This window comes from Lacerta agilis, chromosome 10 (assembly GCF_009819535.1).
Source record: "Lacerta agilis isolate rLacAgi1 chromosome 10, rLacAgi1.pri, whole genome shotgun sequence".
In the NCBI taxonomy this organism is placed as follows: Eukaryota; Metazoa; Chordata; class Lepidosauria; order Squamata; family Lacertidae; genus Lacerta; species Lacerta agilis.
In genome coordinates, this window is record NC_046321.1 from 36,437,828 (window position 1) to 36,463,309 (window position 25,482).

The window sequence follows — 25,482 nt, forward strand, 5'->3', positions numbered from 1 at the left end:
TCCCATTTCAGTTGACTGAATGGGTCTTTGTTCTATCTCACACATACTCACTCAAAATATTTTTTTCCTACTAAAAATAGATAAGTCAGCATAAAAGACAAAAAATTAATACTTTAAAAACACCTAACTTAACACCAAATGCAGCTTAATTATTTTTAAAGTCATAATATTTTGTACAGTATCCATCAAATTAAGAAAGGGCAAGGTAGAACAGGGCCAAAAATAAATGTGAAAATAAATAAGTGTTTATAGTTTAATGATGTTTTTTTGTATTTGTTGCCTTGTCGAGTCTGGTTTATTTCATCTCTGTGGTGCCATCCACAGTTGTCAGGGCAACAGAATGAAAATAAATGAAAATAAAACAAACTTTCCCATCAGCCCTCTCATGCAATCCTCACAATTCTGTATGGAAGCCAACCAACTCAAGAGTCTCTTCTGGCCTGGGTGATGACCTGAGAAGGTGGAACTTGACTATCTAGGGAAAAAAAGAAGAAGTAAATATAATGACAGCCTTATCTAGGCATACTTGAAATGCTGACTGGGACTCCTGCTGTTGCTTGGTTACTTCAGTGCTGAAAAGAAGTGTGAGAAGCAGTAACTCAAAAAAAGGAAGGAAGGAAGGAAGGAAGGAAGGAAGGAAGGAAGGAAGGAGAGAGATATCATGACTGACAGTGAGTTGGATATTTCTTTGTGTGGTCGGTGTCACTTACAATTCCCCCATTCTGCATCAGCTGGGAGATTAGTATAAAGATAGATATAGTTGCTCTGTGGTTCACCAGGAACTAATATGCTGAATCAATGTATCAAAGCTCCTGAAAAATCTCCCTGAAGGCATACTCTGAGGCTCAGTCATGAGCGATTCCCTTTCTAATATGTAACATTCCTTCACCCATGTCATGTTCCAGGATCCAAAGAACTGAGCAACAGGTTTTGCATACCAAGGGCAAAGCACTCTGGAAAAAGGAAGGAGGCTCAAAAGCAGTTAGAGATAAAGTGTGTGGTAGTCAGATGTTGGAATCAGACAAACACATGATTCCCACAAAGCCCTGGGATTTCCCTAAGCAGCTCTTTGTCCCTGGCTGCCCCACCTTACCTCAAGCCGACCCTCCATATGTAGTGAGTGTTCTTCGTTCCTATTGAGCCTTCAATGTGGGGTTCTTCAGGGTTCAATTTTATCCTCCATGCTGTTCAACATCTACATGAAACCGCTGAGTGGGGTCGACAGACTTTTGAAGTACATTGTCAGCAATATGCAGATGACACACAGCTCTTGATGGGCTTACACCCCCTCTGAAGGAGCAGGTATGCAGCTTTGGGGTACTTCTGGTTCCATTCATGTCACTTGAGCCTCAGGTGGTTTCAGTGGAGCAGAACACCTTCCATCAGCTTCAGCTGGTGGCTTCAGCTGGTGGCCCAGCTGGGCCCCAATTGGGACAGGGATAGCCCAACTTCTCTTGTCTATGCCCTGGTAACCTCTAGGTTAGATTACTGCAACATGTTATATGAGACAGTTGCCTTTGAAAACAGTTTAGAAACTTCAGCTGAAGTTGGCAGAATTTCGCAGCTAGGTTGTTCACTGGGGCAAGATGGTTTGAGCATACCACACGGATCCTGGCCCTATTGCGCTGGCTGCCAATTAGTTTCCTGGCTCAATTCAAAGTACTGGGCCTATAAAGCCCTAAATGGCTCAGGGCTGCTATACCTTAAGGACTGCCTCTCCCCATATAAACTGATCCAGACCCTGCAATCATCATCTGAGGACCTTTTTTCTGTGTCTTCTCTGTAAGAGGTCCAGAGGGTGGCAACACAAGAACAGGCTTTCTCTGCGGTGGCTCGCCACCTGTGGAAGTCCAAAAATACAAACAGCTGTGTTGACCTGTTACTACAGGCATGCACATACAAAGCACCCAGCTTATTAGGATCAACATCACTACAATCCCATGTAGTTTCCAGTGAGTTTAGTTCATTGAACTTTGAGGTGCTTGCTTCTGATCTCATAGTTCTAATTCTTACACTGCCCAGAAAAGAGCAACTTCAGCTAGTTGAAACGCAACCTTTAAGCTTTTAACTAGAAAGGAAAACAATATTGGAAAGGAATGTTTCCATTTAAACTGCTAACTCAGGAACTTCATCAAGGAAAAGCAAAGAAGGAACTGGCCTCTTCCTGATTTGTTTTGCATATCCTCTGACTTCTCCTATGCTAATCTGTCACAAACAAGCATTAAAACCTCATTATCACCTCATTCACTCACCAAAGCAAGGAGGGTCCACCAGTTCCATGGAATCATTTCTCATGTTCTAAATCAGGGGTGGCCAACTCCCAAGAGACTGTGATCTACTCACAGAGTTAAAAACTGGCAGTGATCTACCCCCTTTTTGGGTTCAGGTCAAATATTTTTTAGGGAGAAGGAAGGGCCTTTTTTGGAGGGGTGCAGGGCATAAATGTTGAGCTTTTTTAAGAGGAGCGAAACTTGTTGAGCTTCTTTGGGGGGAGTCAATGATCTACCAGTGATCTATCACAGATGTCCAATGATCTACCAGTAGATCATGATCTACCTGCTGTCCGTGCCTGCCCTAATGAAGTCCTAGATCCCGGCTCCCTTGTGCTCTCCCTGTGGTACATCACTGGTTATTGCTATAGGGATTGCTGGCTAATATCCCAGAATGGCTGGCTAATGCTATGTTCTGTTTGGGATGCCTCAGTTCTCTCTAGTGCAGGGTATTGGATTGGTTTCAAGGGCTCATTCCACCTCTACATTTCTAAGGTTTTATGGGTCACTGGATTTAGTTTTTCTTTCCCCCAAGAGGAACTTTATAAATATGACCCCCCAACACTAACAAATAGCTGATCCAAGCACTGGTCTAAAACCTAGCATAGTCTGAATGAAAAGCAGGTTCATTTTGAAATATCAAAAAGCTCCAATATTCCAGCAAATACCATTTCCAAGAACAAGCCCTTTCCAACAACTGAACATAATTTAGAACATGCTGTTTCATCTGCTAGATTTCAATTAGTATTTTCACAGGCTTATTTTATAAACAACCAGGCACAATATGCTACACATTTGTCATGTTTTACATTGCTTTTCATAATGATGTATATTTTAGCACTTTCCAAATGTATATGATTATGTATTTAACACCAACATAAAAAATTATCATAAATTTGAAATGTAGAAGTCTAAAGCTGCAATTTTTATTCCTTCTCCTATACTGTTCTTCATTTACATCTTTGTAATCCATCTGAAAAAAATTTCAAATTATTACACATTTTATCATACAAATAAGTTCAAGGTCTGGAAATTAGCAGAGAAGCAATTAATATGCACCAATCATATCCCTTTCAGTAGCTGTGAAGGGCTGAATTTGCAATATCATATGATTAAAGGGCACCCCCCCCCCACCATGCGTTGATTAAGAGTCTAAAGATCAAATCTGCTATTTCATAAATCTATAGAACTGGCACAGTCAATAGTTCTGCTTTCTCCACGACATAATTTCCCAAAGATTTGTACAAGGATTTGTATAATTTTTACAAGCTATTCAAAACCTGTCAGTAGGCAATATGTCTCCAATTTAACAACTTGCAGTGTGGAGTGAGTTGGAAGAAATATTAGCTGCACATTACAACTAGCAGGTTGTCCAAAGATCAAGGATCTAGAATGGATGCAGATAATTCAATCCCAGCAACTCTTTATCAAAGATAGACTGCTCCATATATCTTTCAGAGGGGAAGTTTATGAGGTTCTTTAATAACTTCTCCAGTAGTGCAAGACCTTATCATGTAAATTATTCTGTGAATCTTCATTCTATAAATATACAGAATAGCCCCGTTAGCTGCACACAATGATGAGGAAATATAATTATACTTTCACTTGCTCCTACCTGTAAATGAGCAATTACCTGTGTTTTATCCTTGACCTTTTGTGCTTTTTGGTCCATGAACATTAGTATGACTGTAGAGTATCTTTCTTAAGAATAAAATACAATGCAAAGCTTTAGCCGCTTCAAGCAACGCACACTCAGCTTTTAGGACAAGACAAACTGTTTTTTCTTTCCTTTTTTAAAATGAAGGGGATAGCTCATCTTCTAGAACTGAATCTTGATAGTCTTAAAGCAATTTGAGAACAGAAAATTAAAAGTGCTTATAACAGAAGGAATCTTCCATGTAAACATTGTGCTTCTGCCAGAGTGTTTTCATATGTGTCAGGTGATAAGCTACCGGTATATGACACTATATCATGTTTTTATCTCCTGTTATTTAGATCATTTGGACATATCTTTTTCCATATGCATTATTTATGTAGGCTGCAGGATCATAAATAACAGGAGGGAATAATATGAATGCTGTTTTACAGAACATTCTTTTTTTCAAATGCAGTGTAAGAAGATGCAAGTATCAGTCCCTTTTGCATTGCCTTGATTGCGTGCATTAAGACCAATAAATCTTCATCAGGAAAGTATTAAATACATCTGGGAATGTGAAACAGATTTAAATGCATCTGGAAAACCCCATTAAGAAGAAAACTCATGTGATCCCAAAAGAGGTGCCCTAGCAGGGGCTCCAGGAAGCTTCAGGTGTGTTTCTTTGAGGATGGAGAGACAACAATGACCTGGTGCTGGATTCTCAATCCCCATTGCTGGGAAGTATCTGGGGCCTTTGTCCTACTGATGGCCGTGTTCCAGCATTGGTAATGCTGAAAAGTGTGTGTGTGTGTGTGTGTGTGTGTGAGAGAGAGAGAGAGAGAGAGAGAGAGAGAGAGAATGACAGACTGGGGGTGTACTAGGAAAAGTCAATTGGCAGACTAAAATCTGATTGATTCAGAGCCTGTCTTTGCATGCAGGTGAAGGCCCCAACTCACTGAGGATTTGAGACCCTTTGGCTACCCTTACCTGGTTCAGTCAGTCAGTCAAAGCCGTTTACTAGGGTGTGGCCACTGCTTAATGCTACCAGCTTCTAGGATCCACAGGTGAGAGCCGAGTGCAGGTAGAGATCACCCCAGAAGAAGCACAATGTGTCCTCCACCAGACATACTACCATTCACCTAACATCCCCCCCAATCATCGTCATCGTCATCACAACAACAACAGTGCAATCCTATGCATCTCCTCTGAAATAAACTCCATTGAGTACCATTGGACTTGCTCCTAAATAAATGTTCATAGCAGGGATAGCTTATGTTGTGTCCTCCAGAAACTTTTGACTCCAGCTCTGCATGATTATCTGTTAAGGATTAAATGTGCATCATTGACTAGTCCACTGATAGAAATACTAAGATACAATTGTTCACTATTTAAAAAAAATGAATGGTTATTGCTCAACATGATTTACTATTGATATTTTCTTATACCATTACCATGGAACCCAGAGTAATTAAAGGGAAAAAATCCTAACATTTTTATTTGTCTGATAGGAAGTTTATTTGTTTTGTGATAATGAGGAGGAGTCTCTATATTAATTACTATTATGCATCACTGGTCTTATTGACAAGCGTAAATTACAAGTTAATTCAATTTTGTGGCAATGGCCTCTAGCTTTGCAAAACAAAGCACACACGTCATGCAGTCTCGCCTTGCACACCAAAGACTGCCATGTTGATAAATGTGTACACAACTAAATTAAGCACAAATTACCTCATTTTGTAGGAGGTTGCATTCTTCACTCACAGTGACAGAATGAAGAAAAGTTTCCTTGGATTTGTTTTTGAATGAGTGTGGGGGTAGTCATGCCAACTAAAAAAAAGGGGGAAGATGCACACTTTTTTTTGCTAATTTCTGTTGTTGTAGCTAGGCTTCATTTTTTTGTTGTTGCCACATTTGTAGGGATAATTTTGTTAGTTAATAGAATGTTCTCTTGAGGAATGGTTAAAGAAAATTAGGAAGGCTGACAAAGAGGTAGTAGCAGAGCCAGCCCTACTCTTGGGTAGAGTGAGGCAACCATAACCAGCAGTTTATTTTGTGTTTCTGAGAGGGCAGCAAATTGTTACTTATTTAATTTGCGATTGCTGTATATTTACTGCTGGAGAAATTGATTTTCTGTCTCAAGAGGCAGACTTGGGTATTGTTCATGTTGACTCTGGGGGTGTGGGGGGCAGCAGAGATAAAAATTTGTTGCTCTGCCTCGAGAAGGAAAATATATGGGCTTCATTATGGGTCCTGTTGCATGACTGAGGGGAATAACAAGGCACTGGGCATTTCAGTGCTCACTTCTGTCACCAGGCAGTTCAAATAATGGGTCTCCCCTCCCCCCCCAAAAAAAGCTAAATCGTGTTCCTTCTTCAAATCATGTAGTTTGAAAAGTATTCACATAATGTTTACCTATTTCCAAACATTTATTCTGTTTTTTCCCCTATTCTGAAAAGAGGGTGGGGGTGTAATTCACAGTCCTTAGATAGTACACAAACAAGTCCTCCTCCATATAACATGGGGATATGAAGGGGAAAATAAAATATACTCCTGCATTGATAGCTGCAGAGAAGATCAGAAGCAGAATTGGCATGAAATAATAGGTGTTTGGACCCAGTGACTATTCCTGTGGTTTGGTTTCATCATTTAATGCCCTCAACAAATAACCAATGGCTAGATGCAGATGTGGGGAATATTGTGTTAGTTTTCCGGATCATAAAACTAGAGCTTCTGTTCTGTTTTCTAATGTTCCTTTCATACATCATTACCTGTTGTGTTATGGAACCATGGCTTTTTGAACAATACACTGGTATGGGGTGCTAAACAAGCATGGTGTGACACTACAAATATCATTGGACAATGCCTCTACTCTCCCACTCTTTTTGCACATGTGTGCTTCTGTTTCCCCGTGATTCCTCCATGAAAACAGCAGAAAAGAAATTTATGCCAGTATACCACCTCAAATTCCACCACTATTTGGTCCACACTACTGGCTTGTTCTTCAGTCCTGCTTCCTGGCTTGTTCTTCAATCTTGTTTCCTAATTTCTTACTCTGGTCCTCACTTGCTATTTGGTCCTGACCATTGGATTTGTCCCACAACTCTTAGTTCTTGGCTCTCAGCTCACCTCAGAGTGCTGCCCTTATCTCAGCCCTGACAAAGAGCGACAACTTTAACACCTGATCAACTTTCTAATTGAGATCTCTTGTGGGTTTATGGGTCCTCAGTTAAAAAGTTTGCTTGAGCAGCCTTTTAAGAGTAATAATGTGAGCATATATACACCTTCACCCACCCTTTCTATTCTTGACAATGTCTTAGGAGAGCTCTTTCTGACCCCAGAGACTTTTTAAAGTTTAAACTTTGATGCAGCTCCAGCATGCTAAATTGAAAAACTCCCAGAGCAGACACCCAGGGAGCCAGGAATTTTAGATGAATAGAACTCTTAATGATCAGCTTGACAGAATGTCATAGGAGTTCAACATTGCTTCATTTGTATGAGAAAAAATCCTCTTGATTCTCAATTGATGTCCTGCTGTTGTATTTTAATGAACAGAATTTTAACTTCTTTTCATTTTTTTCTTAAAAAGAAAAATCTTTCCTTTTTCTGTGCAAAAGTGGATTGACAAAGATACCTTTTATCTTTGAGACTCACTAGGAACATTTTGTTACTATAGCTCCAAATACATCTATTATTATTATTATTATTATTATTATTATTATTATTATTATCCATTCAAAGCTGGTCGAATGTTAGTCCACCCCTATGAGCAGGAAGTCATTGCAAGATTCAAGGCCAGAAACTCACAATGGGTAGAAGAAGATCATGAACATTAATTGACATATTATATGTTAGACAAAGGATGCTAGATATAGACATTTGTGATTGCATATTTTCCGGACAGAGGGTTGAATCCAGTGCAATCATTATGTGAACAGAATGACTTCCACTTGCACAACAGAACTTCTCCTCCCCTTCCTCTCCCTGCATGGTCCCCACCCCTCAGATGTGCTCTAGGAATTGGAGGAGCAGGTAGAGCAGATGTGGGATATATTTTACAAGGAAAGTGGAAGTTCCTTTGCATGAGCAGAAGTTATGAGTTTTTCCACTCATGCAATGAGTTTCTTGATGCAACCTACAAAATCAAGAACCAAATGCCTGCCAAGAACACATACTAGCATCAGTAAACTTTTTAAAACTGTACTTTAAAAATAATAATTTGTTTTTGGTTTTTTTTGGACAAAATTCATATACATTTAGATCATTTTCAATTTATACATATCTGAGATCTGTATTTTAAAAAAAAAAAAACTTGGCTTTTTCCTTGCCCCAAACCAAAACTTTATTTGGCTGCGAACCACCATGATCATGCTGTCAGAATAAAAATCTGATCATGGTTAAAGAGGCAATGTTGTTGGGGGGTGTCGTGTGTGCAGAAAGAGCACACAGCTTCACTCTTCTTAAAAGAACAGCTTTTTGAATTGAATTGTCCTCTCAGCATGTAAGGCTCAATATCTGCCAAAATACAGTATTCACAATGAACCTTTTTTTTTAGCAGTTTTTGCACTGTGAATACCACGAGGGCCCTGCCTTCTGGCAACATTTATGGCACAACGTAAGTGCTAGGAAGAAAGGTTTATTTACACTAAATATGAATCACACTTTTCTGACTATTCGGTGGGTTTGAAAGCTATCTCACTTACTGCCATGAGAATGAATAGGGGGATTATGTGCGCCTTGTGTCAAAAGATAGCATGCAGAGAATATTCCTGCCTCCTGCTTTTACCTGCTGCATGTACAAGTCAAGTGTCCATTCCTTTAACAGACTCTTCAGAAATAAATAGTTCCATTTCATTTATGTGCAATTGTTTTTCAATGTGGCTATATTGCTTACTATCATTCTATATTATTTCCAGCAAATGTGATGAAGTTAGTATTCAATCAGACTTAACCCTAACTTCCTGGAGCACTAGACTTCCATTATTATGGACCAATCTCCTCTCACTCCGGCTATTCATCATCAACTGAGTACTTGCATTTTAGCCAAATTACCCACAATTTAGACTGTGGATTGGAATATCAGAAATTTCCTTTCAACCTCTTCACTTTTGTTTCTTCTGTTGACAATTAGATGATTAGCGAAAGCTCAGGGGTTAATTTATAACTCTTTGGAAGAGTTCAGATCCTTTGCAAAGACTCCGAAAGTAGCCTTTAATTACTGTACAAGTTAGCTGGAAGAAGGAGTGCAGGTAACATAATTAAAAGCTATTGAAGAGGATTTGTAAAGGAGATGCCTCTCGAAAGAAGCTCTGATTTAACAGAACAGCTTTGGAACTGGTGGGATATTTGCATACAAGAATCCACAAGTGAACCAAAGAACTGCTGGATCTGGAATAATGAGTTTAAATAGACCAGGGATGGAGAAAATATGTCATGGAACTCCCATCATCCCTGACTAGAACAAAAGATAGCTGAAGCCCCAAAAATTTCAAAGAGCCAGAAGTTCTTCATCTCTGAAACAATGCAATGTAGATGCATGGCATAAAGCTCTGGTTGTTTCTACAAGCCTCCATAACCTGTCTGAGTTTACCGGTACATAAAACTCCAAAATGCATCCTCACATTGAAGGGTTTCTAGTGTAGAGAATGTTCTTTTATTTATATACAACCAAAAATCAATCAATTTGAGTTCTGCTTCTCAAATTGGCTCTACTAGACCCAAATGTTTTAAGCAATGTGGACTAGAATTACTTCTGAGGGGCCCCTGGGATTTGGGGCCCTGAAGCTTAAGCTTCATTAATTTCATAGTAGATCCGCCTCTGGATATATACATTCATTGTATTGCTTTTGTTAACCGCATTTAGAGTGGTAAAACTATTCAGTCTTATCCATGAGCTCATTCCGTTTTGCTTCTAATCAAAGACCTGCTGTCTATTTATAAATGGAATGTCAAGGAACACAGTTGCATTTCCAGAGTAGTTATTCAATGTGCTTTAAAGAAATAAGGGGGAATTCTAAAGTCAAAGAACATAGCCTGTCTAGAACTAATCAAATACAGTAATCAGATATAATAAAGCAGAGTGGCTTTACAATGCAGAACAATACACAACAATATTCAGCATTGCCTTTGCATACACTGAGTAGTATCCAGTTGTATGCTGGGTGGGGGGATTCTGACAGTGGTGTTGTTCTGTGCACTGTTGTGCAAGAGCTAGTAGATGACTGCATACAACATAGACAACTCATTGTTGTCCATTGTCTTGCGCTAGTTCTCTGCAAACGGTTACATGATACATTGTACTGGCACTCATTGATACATTTTGCAAAACTAAGAGATTGAGCAATGCCTAATGTTAAAAGAAGCACATTGCTAGATTATCACACAAGGAGCATCCATTTGCAGAATACGTCGTCTATTTGCAGTGGGCTTCTCTGGATGCAACCCATTTATTTAACAGTTGTTATGACCCACTGATTATAGTAACGATGCGTTTCTACAAATGAAAACAAAACATATTTTATATAATCTGATCTGATTCAAAGTTCCATGGTTACTCTGACACAAAAATGAAGAAGCTCTTTAAAGTCACAGAGCCTGTTCGAATTGAGCTAGAGTTACTTGTGACTTATTCCCATTGAAAACAATTAACTTGTTAGTAACAACTAACTTGTGCAGTGTGTTTCCATGAGACATATTTATGATTGGCATTGGCTGCATTCCATATCAGAGACTCTGCATGTGTGCTGGAACACCTGACTGTTCAAATGCTTCTGTATCCAGATAATTGTCTGCAAGAGAATAAAGATTTCACTCACTGCGCTTAAGAACAGGCGTTTCCTGAAGACAACCATATTTATTTCAAAATTACTGCAGAGCAAGAAGGATGAACAACAATCTATCAGCAATAATGATTTTAGATTACTTTTCCAAAGGTTTAATGACATGGCTGTTTGCATTTGAATGATTTTCTTTTTTCCTCTGAACCTTCATGCAAAAAATTAAATTCCAACTTTACACCCCTAATTAATTAGTCATAAAACTTTTCTTTTTGTCACATTACATTACTAGAAGCTGCACTGTAGCTTACTCCATTTTATAGACACTTTAGAAACCTGTATTCTGCTAACCGTGTGGTAGGAATATAATTTCTTTCTCTTGCAGTTGCTTGGCAACAAGAGTTCAAAATATTTCCTGTTGACCACAAACATAGAACTATGTGGTCTCAGGAAGGGAAGAAACACATTTTCCATATTAGGAGTAGACAAATATTTATTTACAAATGAAAGTGATATTTATTTATTTTTTTAAAAGAGAGAAGTCAATATTTTATTAGCCCCTTTTCATATAACCCACATAATTTTCATTCTATAAACATATGTACAGTGAACATTAGTATGCTTATAGGATAGAGAAGGATGCTCTATAAATTAATGAGCATTAATAAAATTTGCAACAGTCTATTGGCCTTATATTTTCAATATGTTTCAAATTCCTCCTTCGCCTAAGGAAGAGTGGAGAAGGAGATTAAAAGCTATCTTGAAGAGGCCAGATAAACAAGCAGATATCTTGGCTATCTTTAATGACACGTTGCACAAATGGAAATGTCTATAATATGTATAGAATTTGTAAGAGGGTGTGGCTGACAGCACCCTGACAGTAAGAAGTGAAGTGACATCTGTATGAGGCAGTATGAGTTGAAGTGCTTCATGGTGCTAAGGTGACTGAGATGGCACTTTTTCAAACTGTTGTGATTGTTAAAAAATCACTGTCAGGAGACTGTGACCCTGTAGAACAACACATCCAATCACATCACATCATTGAAGCAATTGCATTTCTGTGGATCATTGGTCTGAATCATTTTAAGAGGGGTGTGTGTGTTTGGAAATATATAGTTTTGAGTTAGTGGTGCAATAGGAATCCCCTAGATTCCTGGGTGCCAGATCTCCCCCTCTAGATTCTTGGGTGCTGGGGTTTAATCAAAGCTTTGATAATTAAGATGAGCCGGGAGACTGAGTTTGTTTTCCTGCCAGACAGAGGGGCAATGGGAGATGATGGCCCCACAAAATCCATCTACAAGACAAAAGACTCTACAGGTAACTGAGGGGGAGGTAGCCAGGACATTGTGTATGTCTGCATGTTGTCACACACAGAGAAAAAAAAAGTCTATGCAGTGGTTTTTTGCAAGGTGCTCTCTGGGAATGAGGAGGAGGACATTAGGCAGCTCCATGCGGTGCTGGATAGAGACCAGGGACCATGAATGGCTGCCGTTATGAGAGAATAAATGATAAACACTTTTGGGGTATAACCAGGGCTGTCTTACGCATATGTGGTGCCGGGGTGCAAAGACCCAGCCCCCCCCCCCCCAGGTTGTCCAGTCCCATGTGCGCAGGAGGGCAGAGCCGGCCGGCTGCCTCAGCGCTTCACTGGCTCGGTCGCCCCTGAACTCGCAGCGCAGCAGAAATGCCCACCACGGTGCTCTGACCAATAGGCGGGCTCTTCCCCAGACTATCTGCTTGGCGCCCCTTAGAGCCCGGCGCCCGGGTCCCCCGCACCCCTAGCACCTATGGGTAAGACAGCCCTGGGTATAATGTTTTGCACACCCTCCACTGCAGGTTCCAGGTGTAAATATGTGTGGATAAATAATATTTCAAATACATTCAGGACTCAGTTGTGCCTTGATTTTTCCAATGGAAACACATTCCTAGGTGACTGCCTGGGACCCCCTGAAAACTTGCCACTGCTCAGTAAAAATTGGGGGTGGCCTGCAACAATATTGTTACTTGGAATGCAAAAGCTTTAAGATAAGTGACTTGGATCCTGCTTTAACATGTTTGCAAGAATGGTAAAAGGGTTAGAAGTATAGAGCATATTGACAGTCATTTAATGGGTTTTACTATTGTGGTGATAACAATAACAGCAGCAGCAACAACAACAACAACAGTAATGTTTACTGTATAACCCACCCTTTACTGTAAAGTCCTAGTATGATAAAGTTTCAGCAATATAAAAAAATACATCAAATTCCATTAAAGCAGCAGCATTCTTTCTTCTGTTTGCCACTTGGACGATACGTTTAAATTGAAATATAAATATAAATAAATGGAAGTGTAAACAAGAATTAAAATCTAGGGACAAGAACATACTTTTATTATACATTTACTTAATGTTAGATTGTATAGGTTTTATATATTGCTTGATACTAGAGACAGTGGGTTTCTTGGAAAATAAAATATGAAATACTGAGCTGTTCCATTTGCTTAGATAATAATAACTCCAAAGGCATTAGAACCACAGATGATTTGCTAGAGTAAATTTTACATTTCTGTATGGATATTTCAAAGGTTGCATGAAATGAAGTTTCTCCTCTGATCCATATCTATTTGTAAAGGTGGGCAATTCAGCTTGCTTTATGAAATATATTCTTATGAAGCATAACAAAATCCAATTTACCAGTAAAATCCATTTAAATTAAAATCAAAGAATAATCTTTGTACGATTCACTCCTTGTGCTGTAATGATGAAATGAGATCAGATGCCACTGCTGTAGACCTTCGGATCATGATTACTTTTAGACCTATTCAGCAGAAATTATCCACAGTGTGAAAGCTGCAGAAAGGTCACCAATCTTGCTTTCTTGCTCAGCCAAGCTACTCAAGCAAGAAGCTTGCCCAGCCTTCAGTAATGGCTCTTTTAGATCTGCAACTGTTTTGAGCAGGGACAGTTCTCTGAAGTGACTTTCTTGTCTCGATGAAGGCAACATGTATTATTAGAAATAAAAATGTGCACCCATATGAATAAAGTTCGTTTGCATCCTTCCCAGCTTTTTAGAGTCAGGGGCAGCCCTACTAGTAGGCAAAGTGAGGGAACTTCTCCAGGCAGTGGAGCCTGCATCTTATCCTCTGAACCCCAAAGAGACACCAAACACCAGTTACTGGACCACAGACAACTCAGAGGATCAGGGAGGAATGGCGGAGATGTCCCACTGTGGCTTGAAATCCCATTGCCTTGTGGCAGCAGAACAGGCACCAGCCCTTCAACTGGCCACATGCACTACTCAGGGTGTGAGGCTTTCATCTTGACTGCCTAGCAGAAACTATAAAATTCTGTCCTTTACTTCAATATCTTACCAGGATGATTTTCAACATCAGATGCAGGGTTGCTAGCCATGGTGCTGAACCAATGCCTTGCCATCTATTCCAGAAACCTAGGCCTGCTGATCACCATATTGCTTAGACCATCTCCTTCTCTTACTGGTGGACCATCACTATGGATCAGGGCAGGGAACTGTTCAGATTGGAAGCCTTTCATTTGCTATCTCCAGGGAATTTCTCCCAATGGGCTTGTGCAGTTTACATTTAAATGCATAAACATCTAGTGCTAGATTTCATAGACTAAGATGATGATGACGACTGTAGTACCTTCTATATGCTCTACACTATACAAAGAATGGATATGACAGTCCCCTGCCCTGGGGGGATGGAGGCATGAGTAGGCAGAGGAAGAATATTATTAGCACTTCAGCTTAGTTACAATTGCACAGGGGGTAACTCATGAAACATAGTGTGCCTGCCATCATGGTGCTCACAAAATGTCTCTGTAAATATTCCCTAAATGCATGAGAAAATGTTTGCTCCTGCTGCTCAGTTCTTGTTGGCACTGGTTCAGCCTCTACATTAAAGCCATTATGCCACAGCCACCATTTTGTGTTATTCCATGCCCTCACAGAAATCACTTTGTGTTATGTTATGTTATACCTATACCCTCACATTTTGTATTTCCCCAAGCCGTCACACCAGCCATTTGGTATTGTACTACAGGCTCAAAGCAGCCATTTTATGACTGGCACACATGGTACATTCTCAAAATTCTTAATGTGTCCACTGGTCCAAAAAGGTTAGCAACTCCTGAAACAACTCCCAGCAGGTATCTTCCTCTTTTGAGTGCATTTTGCACCCTTCAGCTAAATCAGACTTTGCCAACCTGGTGGCCTCCAGACATTCCGGTCTCCAACTTTAAACACCCCTGCCATTGTCCATGCTGACGTGGCTGAAGCATATTGGAGTCCAACACATCTGGACAGGTTGACAAAGGTTGAGTGCAAAGTTCCTCACAAAGACGGATTGATTGATAACACCAGTCTGAGAATGGTAGCTCTGGAAGGGGAAAACAGGTTTCCTAACAACTCTCAGCACCCTTAACAAACTACAGCTTCCAGAATTCTTTGGGGGAATCAATGTCAATGCTGCTTTCAATGTATGGTGTGAATGTGGCCTAAAGAATGTAAAGTCTGCATAGAAGAAGCACATATATTATAAGGTATGCTTCTTATTCAGTACAGTTTTATTGTAACTTCATTCTTGATGGGAAACATGGGTTTGCCTCTGTGTAATGTGCAAGATGGCCCTTAACATGTGCCTAACTTTCCCCGGATAATACCGACTGTGTTCAAGAAATTAGCTGTAAAATGGCTGTCATTTTGGCTCTATCTGCTACATCCCACTTAAGATTTGACAGTTTTAATCCTGATCAGAGTCAATGAGAAAGAGAAAATGATAAACAGCAGTGGGAGAATGTTTGGAACCAGCTGGAGAAAGCGAGAGTTTTCTCTAGAAAGAAACCAGCTAAAATAGATGGCTGCAGGGCCAGGGAAGATATCAAATGGGTTTTCAAAGACGCTTAGAAGGAAAGTATAGCCAGCAGCAAGGACAGAATGAAAGTTATTGCAAGCAATAGGGAAAGCTGAGTTATCTGGCTGTGCACTTAGAGATTTTGAAATGGTAGTTTTCCAGCACACAATAAATAAGAAATGAACACAACACATCACATCTCATTAGTTCTTAAATAGTAAGTTCTTCCTTTTTCCTAATTCTTTTTTTCCCTTTTGGTTAAATGCAGAAAGCAAATGATATGGGATTTGTGGCTTTTGTGTTCTCATTAGTCCCCAGCATTTTTTAAAATATACTAAATAAGAATCAAATAGAAAGCTGGCATTAGGACACACTGCTACCTGAATCACTACAGCTTTAACTGATCCATAGGAGTGAGGAATGTATAGTTTTTTTGGGGGGGATATGTGGTTTTGCTCTTCTAGCACTATTTTTTTTAAACCACCACAACAAAACTAATTAACTCATTGTTATATGCACACACTGGAGTAATGCTCTTGGGTTGTTTCTAGGAAGTAAGTGAAATGTAGAACATTTCTGGGGGTGGGGGATTTGTACTATGTTGTACCCCCACCCTGGTATTAGTACTGATGAAAGGCAAGCTATAAATTTTCTAAATAACTAAATACATATTATTATAGTGTAAGCTAAATAGGTTATATCAGAGATGACAAATATGTGATGCTTGAATGCCGTTGGACTATAACTCCCATCAACCCCCCCCCCCCACTGGCTATACTGCCTGTGACTGACAAGAGCTAGGGTCCAACAATATCTCAAGAGCCAGAGGTTGCCCATTCCATATGCACACACATATATATGATATTGTGTGTGTGTGTGTGTGTGTGTGTGTGTGTGTGTGACAGAGAGAGAGAGAGAGAGAACTAATTTGGATTTTTGAATATTCATATATCAGCTAGGACAAGTTCAGAACCTTTTGCATTTTTCTTCTTAATGTATCATGGCAATATGACTCTTCCCCTCTCTGAGATCATTGAATTGTTCCCTACATTGTGTTTGTAGAATAGGTTGAAGATTTCCATTCCCTGATACAGCTTCATCATAGGAAGATTCAGCAGACTTGTAATTTGCTAGCTTGAATTCAAGAATGTGTGCCATTAAATTAATACTTTAATGGGTCAACTACATGAGTCCCTGGTGCATGCTTAAAAAATGCTGGGTTTTACATTGTCACTAATTTTATTACTGCTTATGACTGAAACAATTATAAATGACTGCTACTACATGCAAACTAATTTTTTTGAATCATGGCATCCAGATTGCAGATCCTGGTACCTGCAAATTAATGATTTGTCCCTTCACTTGATTGTTTGGCTTCCCAACTGTAACACAAATACTGTACATAGTGGTTGTCAAGCGCTTGCTTATTTTAAGCATGGGAACAGTCAATTTGCCCAAGACTATAATCTTAGCCACTTAATATCCAACTGAACAGACCTATTGATAGACCTACTGAAGTCTCATTGAAGTTGAGATTAGTCTCACAGAGAAGTTAATGACTATAAAACTGGATTTTCCCCCTCCTCCCTTATAATCCTCACATTTCAGCAAACCTCCTATCTAAATACTTCTGCTCATTTCTCTTTGTGGGTGGCTATATATTATGTGACATTAATCAGAAATTAAGCACACTGATGGCTTCCTCCAGACTAGTCCAAATGGGGTCAAATACATGGCATGGGATAACAGCTCTATTAACAACAATCTTCGTATAAGGAGATTACTCGGGATTGGTTCACATTAACTAGCAACCCCCACTTAAGCAATAGGAGAGTGCCTGGAATTATCACTGACCAGCAGGTGGAGCTTCTCATTGTAGGGAGCTAAAGCTCAGCCCTGTTAATATCTGCAGATGAAGCAGCTGCTAAAAGTTTAGGAGCAAAGGCCAATAAGCAAAGCTGGCAACCCTGGGAATGGAGGAAAGTGTTCAGTTTATGGCCGGCTTTCCCTTGCGTGGGGAGGGGATGCTCTTTGAATCAAAGCACAAAATTGCTATTGCACAAAACAGAGGTTAGCAGCTCAGCTAATAATGTTAGTAGCAATTCACATGCTGAACCCATCCATGGGTCATATCAGTAGGTTCATAATTACCAGCCAGCACTTTTCAAGATCCTCACTAATATAAGCAGCATCAAGAAAATGTCACTAGATCTTGTAAAGGAGTCCATTATGAACTCCCTAATGACTTGTAGGGAAAATATTCACAGAATTGAAAATAAAGGGTATTTTAATTGCTTAGTCTTGCAGAGGAAAGTGACAGGAAAATGAATGCCTATTAGCAATAAGCTATCTTTTACTAGACGAGAACATTCAGCTTCACCTTGAGCATCATAACAATAACAGAAAGAACTGTGGGCAGATATTTAAATGCAGGGCCTTAAAATGTTGTTGCTGGAGGTGAGGGATTTCAAAGATAGGAATGGATAATAATTCATTTCTTCTTCTTCAAAATTTAGCCCAAACTTTAGCCTCCCTGAAGTGTTAGTTCCCTGCATGAAAGGCTAATTCGTGGAGAAGAAATGGAATGGTGACTCTCTAGGCACTAACCCAGTCCCCGTGCCTTCATTTCTCTGCTTCCACCTTTCCAATGTTGGGTCAAGATCTGGCCATGCAATCCCGTGACTCTCAGATACAGCCATTGTTCTTGTCCGGACACTGCTTGTTCATGTATTAGCCATTCATGTCAGTACAACTCAAAATCATGTTTCAACTGCATGGAGCCCTCTTCAAGCATTAAATTAGAAATTAAATGAATTCAAAGATGAGTGTGCTAGGTCCATCCCCATCCCAGTCACCTCTAATTCACAGAAGAACTCATGGAGAAATCTAGCAACTGACTTATACCAAGTCAGACCATTGTTCCACCTAGTTCATTATTGTCTACAATGACTTGCCAGTATCATGTGGGAATGACAGAGTTTGAATCTAGGACCTCTTTTATGCAAAGCAGCTGCTCTGCCATCTATGGGCTTTCTCCAATAGATGACAGCCTTCCATATTAACAGAGATTCCCTTCTCACATTTCAGAGACTTGGGAAAAGCATGAGCACAGAAGGCTCTGCAGACAGTCACTTCCCCCAAGTCAAAAAGGTGATGGAGGGGCAAACTATTGCCCTCTTCCACACATGTGTTTATTTAACCATTAATTGTAATGCCTGAAGACAGTTATAATCACTGGTGCAGCAGCAATAAAAGCATTTACCTTGAAGATGAGTGTCAGAGCAAAGATTGTGTCATTGTGAGATGGATGCCTGCACATTTTCAGGTGAAATATTATAGTGTAATGGATAAAACTTCCATTTTTACTGTACTTTTCTTCCAAAAGTAATGAATTCCATTCAAGGGTGCTTTTGACGTTGACTTCAGTAAGAATAGGGTCAGGCTAGGGCTGTGTACACATTACTGGTTTAAAACACAGGTAAGCCCCCCCCCCATTTCCCATTGAAGCTGGTTGGGGGGGGGCATAAAAGCTTGTTATTTCATAAGAAATGATAGGATAGATGTGTATTGTAGCTAACATCATACGTATAATTGATTTAATTCACACTGAAATGGGATTGTCTGTGTACTGGTGAAAAGGTTTAACATGGGGAGATTCCACTGAAGCAAAAGAACAGCAAGAAGAGCTCTCTCTGAGCTTTAAGTAGTTGTTCCCTTTGTTTCTTTGGTTCCAAACTCCATGGAGTGAGGATGTAAATGAAGCTCTCCAGGAAAAACAGCTCCAGGGAAAATGGAGGCTGGAATGGGGGAGAGACAGAGTTATGATCTCAACCATATTTAAAGTTATTTCTGAGAAGATGCTGACCCTGTGCTGGAAATGGAACTGTTTGCATGTTTCATTTTTTGGTTTTTTATGTGTGTGTGTGTGTTTTAAAAAAGTTCTGTAAATAAACTTAAAAGAATATTTTCATTGGCCTGGACAATGTTTTCTTCCAAAAGGAACCAGTTCTGAATCACTTCAGACTGCACAATATTAATATTTGCACTACACACCTCTTACCAAACCAGTAGCAGGAATGTCTTGAATCCAGTGGAAATGGGAGAATGTGTTCAGAGCCTTGTCTTATATGCATTACAATATTATACATGCAGAAATTTTATTAATCACTGCTGAAATAGAACCTCATCGAGGAAGTGGGGGGAGAGGGAGTTGCTTAGTAATAATTGGAAGTATTTTGAAGTCCAACCGTTTGAGATTAAGAATTCAGAGTAGTATTAAAATGAAAGGATTTCTAGACAATCTACAGAAAAACAGGAAGAGTCCAAGAAAGTACCCATGTAAGTCTTTTTTTTTAATCACGAAGTGCTGTTTAGCTTTTCCTTATCTAAAGGCTCTAAACCTGCAATCCCATGCACATTTATCTGGGTGTAATCTCACTCAATGCAGTGGAATTTATTTCTGAATTAACTGCATATGATTGGCTGTAAACTGTAGATAATACAACAAAGGGGTATATTGGCTTCCACCATGCAGAATTCAAATTCAGTGCTTGGATGTGGACCCAGGTTAGACAGATAATTCTGCATGAATTATTTCAGCTTCTTTTATTTTGATAAACTTGGCCAGTCAGACACAGGATGATCTGAGTTGTAAAACTAATAAGAAAGGGTAGAACCTTTTCCCTGGTGCTTTTATGTTTCCTGTAGAGAGCCAGCATGGCAAAACTGATGAACTGTAGATTAGCATCTTTGCAATTTGCAGAGGAAAATACATAGGAAAGCTTTTGAAGTTTCTCTTCTGGCTTGCTTCTAGTAAGTATTTTTTTTTTTGTATTTTTCACTCATTTGTGGAACATTATTTCAGTACAACAAACCATATACTTTTTCCACTAAGGAACAACAACAACAACAACAACAACAACAACAACAACAACGTGCTATTATTCCCATTTTAAGCAGATTGAGGATTCAGTCTTGCCCCACTGAACTAAGTTGCATTTACTTGTGAGTAGACATTCATAAGATGCTGTGGTGTTAATCAAGATGGCTGGTTGATTTTTCTTCACTAATATGCTGCATTCAAACTCTTGAATAAAGCCCAGGAAGCTAATGGTTTGTACTCTGGAGATAGTCTTCTGATAGGTGAGGATTTTCTGTGTTTGAATGAGATGTTCATCAGCTGGGCAAATTCCATGAAGCAGGGCCTCAAATCCCCTCTTCACCCACTTTTCATCTTCATGGAAGGACCACAGTTAGTTGGTTGAAACAAGAATGTTCTTGGGCTCTATGACCTCCCTCTGTTATGGGGTAGTGATCCTGCTTCTTTATAGGAGTGCTTCCATTGGTACCTGTGCTCTAGTATATATTTGTAAACGAAGTAAATGTCACATTCATCTCCAACACTCTCTCTCAGTTGTCCAAAATGAGTAGCAAAATAAAATAAAAATAACAACAGGAAAATCTCACATTGTTGTTCATTTTCTGGCACATCTTTCTTCCATGAAAGATGCCTATAGTTATTGAAAGTGAAAGTGACAAGTCTGCACTGAACAAAGTGAACCAAGAACATATAGATTCTGGTGTAAGTAGCAGATGGGGCAGCGCTTCATACCATTTTAACAGCTGGCTAAGTAAGCAGCTATTTTTTCAGTAAAGCAGGTATTCCATCTCCACTGAAATGAATGCTGGCATAGTGGCAACTAAATTGTATTTTGAATTTTCCTAACTCAAATAATGTAATATCAGAACATTTCCTAGGTGTTTTACATTACAATAATAAGTAGAGGGAGGCTTTCAAAATCAATCAGGAGTCTGAGGACTTTGAAAGGCCTTTTGCATTTTATGTTCCAGCTAATTATGCTTTCAAATTAATCATCTGAGATAAATGCATTTAATTTCTATTTAAATAAATGCAATAAATTGCAATAAATGCAATAAATTTCTATTCATCGTTGCTTAATGCTAAATATGCCTTTTGGATGACATTTTAAAAAGAGCCTTGTTGGAATGCTAATAGGACAACTTGTGAGTAGGGAGGTTCAGGACTGTAGGCTGTGTGTTCCAGTGGCACTAGTTCCCTTAAATGTTCCCTTGGTGCCTCCCTCCCAAAGCTTCGGAAGCTTCTTCCCAGCTTAGGGAGAGAGGTGTGATGCCCTCCCCTCCAAATCACCATTGCAAGCTGGGGCCTAACTGTTCCCTTATGAAAAATTTCAAAGAAAACATCACATGTATGTTTTCCAGAATCTCTGAGACACACCTCTCACTCCTTTTTTCATTTACAACACTGGATTTTTCCTGTTTGTGTGTGTGCTTGTGTGTGTTTCTGTAAGAATATTTACAATACAACAAGAAAAATGAAAGGCGGATAAATGGTGGGGAGATAAGCACTGGGACATGGGTTGCTAACCTATGGTTGAGACCAGCGATGGGGAACCTGGCACCTCCCAGATGTTCATGGAATACATCTGTCATTGCTCCTGTTCGTTGGCCCATACTGTCTGTAGCTGATGCAAGTTGGAGTCCAACAACATCTGGAGGGCCATAGGTTCCTCATCCCTTCCTTAGGTTTACACTCCATTCTCCAGTTCTGCTCCTGTAAAAATAGCAATTGCCTTCTGAGGAACAAGACCAAGTCTCCCAAAGGCTGCTTTCTCATGTCATATTCTTTGAAGGTCCTGGTTTATAATTTATTTCTGTTTGCAGTTTGAAAGAAGCATATACCAAGAGCGGATTCACAAGGGTCTGTGTATCACCTCAGATGTTGGGAGGAAGCATCACTTAAAAGTGACTGCCTTAACATTTCCAGCACACTCAAAGAGTGTAAAGGTTCCGCTATTGCTGTTTTCTTGGCTGCAGCAGTGAGCTCTTGGTCATGTGGCTTTGCAAATGTGGAGAGATTTTGATGTGGAGTTATAACAAACCATGCAATTCCCCAAATGCAGATTGAAGGCACCCCAGCCCAATGAGTGGACTGCTGAGTTTTCTGTCAGTTCTTACAAAGCTTGGTGAAATAGCTATGAAAGGACTAGCTGTTCTGGGATGCCTGAGAGATGCATTCACCATTGTCCAGCTCTTGGGAGGTGGGGGAGGTTGTACACCAGCAGCGGGTATGACCACCATGCACCCTAATTTCAAGGACCCCACAAAGATTCCCAGAAACTGTAGTTTGTTAAAGGAATAAGAAATTACAGCTTTCTAATGGCAGAACTACAGGATTCTTGCGGGGGGGGGGGGCCTTTCAATGTATGATGTGTATGCAGACAAGGAGGGAAGATTATTGCCGCTCGAATGAACAGTCTTATTATTGGCAGGAGGGCAATTTGTATCGCCATGAGGATGCATTTGCCTGAGGAGCTGGATCAGAACTGGAGGTTAGCTACCCCTTCCCTGTACTCATGCTTTAAATTTACATCCTCCTCTGTGTGCTAGAATAATAGAATAGTGCTCACAGACTGACTGTTGAATTATCTGTTCTAGGACTATCCTGGTATTGATGCCGGCAGCTACCTCAATCTTCTTTCCCCCCCTTTTAAAAGATGGGAACAATGTTTGCCTACCTCCAGTTCACACGGACGCCACCTGTTCTCCAATAATTCTGAAAGTTTATAGACAGGGGCTTTGAGATTACAACTAATCAGGCCCTGGAGATTTGAATTCCTTTCATGTAGCAAGGTGTTTGCTTACCACCTCTTTTCATGTCTTGGGCTACAGCTCCCACCTTCCATCATTTATTCTGTTGTCACCAAGTTGGGCACTGCTTTCCTTCTGGGTGAAGACAAAGACCAAGTAGGCGTGGAGCAGCTCCACTTTCTCTCTGTCACCCAATAGCATTTCTCCATTTTCTCCAATCAGAGGACTTGCTTGGTCTAACTCTTGCTTCGAACATAGCTGAAGAAACCATTTTTTAAATTGTTTTTTACCTGTCTTGCAAGCCTGAGCTCATTCTCAGCTTTGTTCCACCTGACCTTCTCCCTATCACTGTTGGCTCCTCGTATATACTCGTGTACTGTATATTATTTCCCCTTTCTTCTTTTCCTTACACTTGCCCTTCTTAAATCTCAACTCATCTTTAAGCTCCTTATGCAGCCACACTGGTTTCTTTAGATGCCTCCCACTTTTCTTTATTGTTGGAATGGTATCCATTTATGCTTTCAATATTGAAAGTTTTTGTTTCTGAACAAAGCAATGTAGGTCACTACCAATAAATGCTCAGTAGTAATGACAAAGGATTTTTCTGTAAAGAGAGAGAGAGGGGGGAAGGCAAGAGGGTTGCTTCTCCTGTTGTATATATTTTCAAGGTTAGATCAGACAGCAGGCCTGGGAAATAGTAACATTTGACCTTGTGGGAAGAAAGGATGGATTTGACACAAAAGAACATTTTTTGTACAAAATGAAAAGTGTTTGATTTTGGGGGAGGTAGCCGAGTGTACATTCAATATTTATATATGTTTTATTACTTCTCTGATGTCACATCTACGTATAACAATACTTTCCCTATCTGCTTATCCATCAGGGTATACTGGGGTGGGTGGGGTATATGGTATATGGTATATGGTAACATCAGTAATGAAGCAGAATTCCATCAATATATTATAATGCTATTTTAAAAAATGTAAAATACATTGAGTTCAAGTTTTGTTCTTACATTAATCAGAGGGAAGAGGGTGAAGACACCATAACACAATCCCCCCATATTTCTCTTCTCATTACTACCTCTGTCACTAAATTACTACCTCTGTCACTAAATTCATTCATATAGATTTTACAAGGCATAGCTGTCAAGGATTTTCTAGTTGATCATAATCCTCATGATATGCATAATGATGAGCATGCCTTTTAGAAAAGCAAAAAAGAAAGAAAAAAGAATGCCACACAAGCAAGGAATCCTCAGCCTTTTAGAAGGCAGTTTGAAGATCTGTTACTAAAACTTACTAAAGGAAAATGTTTTCAGTACACATTTTGCTTCCCCACGCTTACAAATAAAAACAAAAACCCTTATACCAAATCCTTTAAAAAAAAAGTAGGAGCAGTTTGGCCATTCTGTGTGAGCATCTTCTGAATGGAGTGGAGGCACTACACTAGCTTCCTGGAAGGTAAGTTCCTGATGCTCACTGGGAGAAGGTAAGGGCAGCAGGGAGGTCATTGTGGTGCAAACACACCAGCAGGAATTGGGCTCTGCTAGTGCATCTGTACCTCACTGACCACTGCAACACCTCTACCCTCTCACTATCTCTCTTGGTCAGCAACAGCAACCCACCTTTCTGAAAGCTAGCTTAGCTGCTCTGCTGCACGTGGCTGTAATACCCAAAGCGGGTTTTGTACAGTTTAGGCTCAGAAAATGTGTGCACCCAAAGCTTTCAAATCTCTGCAACTCACATTTCCCTTTGAACATCACAGTAGCCTGTATTAAATGTTGTTGTGCAACCAGCAGCAACAACTGCCTGTGCCATTGTGACTAGTCAGAAAAATCACAGCTAGTGATGAGCCAAAACATACCACTATATGCACTAAATTTCAATCACTCACACCAGTGGGCAGGGTGTGACACAACAATGAACATCATTCGACAACATTGCTACTCCTTCACCATTTCTGCACATGTGCACTTCTGGTCCCCCATGAAAACACCTGGAAAGAACTGTATGCTGGTATACAACCCCAACCTTTGTCACTTCACTCCCGCATTTTCCAGGTTAAGGGGCCTGAAAACATATTTATTTATTTTTAATTAAATAAATAACACAGGAATGTGCTAAACATGTGGTTTATTCCATTATATTTCTAGAAGTGGCTTTTATGTCACATGAAAGCTCAATTATAATGCGGAAATTAACAGTTTAGAGAAATGGAATAAACTGTTGCAGGAATGCAGACTCTCTTACACACATCATTGTGTGACATAATTTCACAAACGCAAATGGAGAAGTAAAATGTATAGTCATTTTTCTACATC